At 42.0% G+C, this 3,046-nt stretch overlaps 1 long non-coding RNA gene across 1 annotated transcript; it reads left to right on the top strand.

Moving 5' to 3' along the window:
- Positions 1-269: 269 nt before the first annotated feature.
- Positions 270-2,247, top strand: LOC125440757. The gene is made up of 2 exons (XR_007245745.1): positions 270-520; positions 1,298-2,247. It is a non-coding gene; the product is annotated as an uncharacterized LOC125440757 (long non-coding RNA).
- The last annotated feature ends 799 nt before the right edge of the window (positions 2,248-3,046 follow it).

Genomic DNA, 3,046 nt, shown 5'->3' with positions numbered 1-3,046 from the left:
AGAAAGTCTTGGGCTGCTACACAGAGGCAGGCAACGATAAAACACCTCTGTACATCTCTTGCCTTGAAAACCCCATGGGTCTGCCATAAGTCAAGTGTGACTTGGTGGGAAATTCCACCACCAATAAGCTCAGCATTATATTTATATATGTTAATAATGCTAGTACAGAAAGTTTCCATGCTTGATAGAAGGTTAAGAAAACCACAGCACATAATGACAGTTGCCTTGTGAATGCCAAGATTATGTGAATTTTTTCTGTATTTGCCAGCATCTAATGAGTGCAAGTGTTTGCAGGTCCATTTTTAAAACCAGCAGCAGTGTTTGCCTATAAAGGAGAGGGACAGACCACAGGGAAAACTTTGCTTTCCAGGACCTCCAAGGCCCTGCCCCTCCCACTTGACCTAGGCAGCCAGAGATTGGCTGACCAAAGCTGCATCTGGGCCCACCCAGAAGACTCCTTGCAGGAAAAAGAAACCTCTTCTGACCCCGCTATTCACCCTGCGACTGCAAAACGCCCAAGGTAAGCCGGGTGCCCATCATTTATTGATGCACTTGTAACCATCATAATTTAAATATACAAGTTTTACTTCTATAGTTAATATTATAGATGGTAGCAGTTCCAGTTATTTGCTAGAAAACCTAACTGCTACACTGTATTACTTTGTTCATACCTTATATTTTATAGTACAACAGGAAGAGTTATAGAGCACAGTGAAACAGGAAGTGGTTTCAATCAGCAGCTTCCACAGTAATTTTGTTTTACTCAAAAAGTATGTTAGATATGCTGAGAGGTTCACGTGGATTGACAAAATTCTGGAATCCAAACTTGAAATACTGACTTGGCCAGACCTTTTGTTCTTTTTTGCTTATATAGAAAGGACTATCTTAGAAATATTCAGCGTAGAGCTTTAAGTCACAGTTCAAATCTTGTTTCAGTTCCAGTCCAATGACCATAATACCATTACTTTATTTGGTATTAGCTGGGAATTGTTCCCATAGTTGGACCGATTGATGAACTTGATATTTTCTCCATCTCTTGTACTCCTTTGTTATGGTCCCAGAGTATTATCAGAAATCCCACTACTTAGTTCTGATTTCAGCTGTGCACATTTTAACACTAAAATGAAATATTTTGCTATGAGGAAGGTGAAAATCCCTGAATGTTCCAATGAGAACTAGCTGGGGAGGGCGGGGGGGGGGGGGGCGCAAGGCTATGGATTGCAGTGTAGGTGAGCCCATGCAGGGCACAACTGTTCAGAACCCTGTTATAAGCTAATTTATCTTTCTCCACATGCAGTTTAGGCAACACCCCAATCTATGGACCTCTTCCTTTGGGGAAAATGCAACCCCATCCTGAACATGAGCTATTCCATTTTTTTGGATGAAGTCTTCCCGCCACCAGTTCTTTTGGAAACAGTTCTGCCTTCTGTACAAGTTCTTATCCGTACATCATTAGATCGAGCCCCTGCATTCCAATGGTGATTATTCAGCATAGAATTATTTATTTTGCTATGGTGGATGCTTCTTAAGATTCAGAGCTTTCTACACAAGAACCATTTTCTCCAGCTAAAGACAGAACATTTTCTAAGCATGGAGAGAAACGCATCTTTTTGTGACATATCTCTAAAGATGCCAGCCCCAGATGTGGATAAAACATTAGGAGCAAAAACTACCAGACCACAGCCATCACAGTCTGGAGAACTCACAACAGCCAATTTTCTAAGTGGTTGCATCTGGATCTTCTCCCCTATGGGACCTCAAACCACTCTACCTGTAAAAGACCCAGTGTTTCAGCTTCTGCAGTAATGCCAACACATCAGGTTGCAAGGCTGCAAAACAATTGAAAAATAAAAACAAACTAAAAGCAACAAAATAACATTCATGGAATAGCTCCTGATGGTCTCCGACCTCCTTGAAGTTAGACACAGGTATATGGACCACCTCTATTGACTTCAAATCCTCCTGTTTTCATACTGCTACTGGACTTAGTATTGCTAGTTCCTTTGCTTTGTTGTTTTGGACCAATGTTATCCATTTTTCCTGGTTAAGCACATGAAAGATAATATACAGTAGCTATGCTTTATATTGTCTTCTTCGTTCCTCCGCAAGAAAGAAAAAAGCAACTAAAGAAATGTTGTGAGTCATTTTAAATATCTAAATTATTAAAAGAGGTTTGAGTAACTCCAGGACTTGCTGCAGACCATGTTCAATTCAGAAAAGGAAGTGAATTTAAGCGTAACTTTAAATGAGGGGTCCCCAAACTACGGCCCGGGGGCCAAATCAGGCCCCCGGAAGACATTTATCTGGCCTGCTGGGCAGAAGCGGATCTCCCCCTTCTCTATCTCCTTTTCCCCAGGTTTACAAACAGCATTAAGTGCGGGCGACTCGCTGCTCATTACAAGCGGCTGGAGGGGACCGTACCAATGTGGCAAAGGAGGGAGAGAGAAAGGCAGCGGAGCTTCAGGATTGGAAGGGGACCGTGGGGGTGGGGGGCTCGGCCAGGGGCGGGTCGAGGGCGGATGAATGGCGCCCCCCCCGCGGGCGGCACTTGGTCCGGCCCCCGGCTGGGCTCTGGCCATGTGTGAACTGGCCCCCTGTTTAAAAAGTTTGGGGACCCCTGCTTTAAATAAAGAAAATAACCTCTAAAACAATAAAAAATTGACATAATTAAATGGCTATTCTCTCGAACTACAATGTATAGCTTTGCCTTTTATATCCACAACTTTGATGTCCACTATGGATTTACCTGGTTTATTTATATAAAAGTTGGGTCACATTTTCAGTGTCCAGATTACATTTTTTCTTCACTGTCTGTTTTTCCCCCCCTTTGGTTGTCAGAAATATCCTTTGCACTTAATCCAGAGACAAGCTTGGCCAAGAGGCATGGAATAACACATTAAGTTGTTACTGTATTAAAAAAGATCAAGTACAGTATATACTCACATATAAGTCGAATTTTTCAGCACATTTTTTGTGCTGTAAAAGCTTCCCCTCGACTTACACACGAGTGAGGTGTATTTTTAAAAAATATTTTAGAATTTTTATT

Source organism: Sphaerodactylus townsendi, linkage group LG01 (genome assembly GCF_021028975.2).
Source record: "Sphaerodactylus townsendi isolate TG3544 linkage group LG01, MPM_Stown_v2.3, whole genome shotgun sequence".
Taxonomy (NCBI): domain Eukaryota; kingdom Metazoa; phylum Chordata; class Lepidosauria; order Squamata; family Sphaerodactylidae; genus Sphaerodactylus; species Sphaerodactylus townsendi.
Note: the sequence above shows the minus strand (reverse complement) of the source record. Positions and strands in the feature narration are given on the sequence as shown.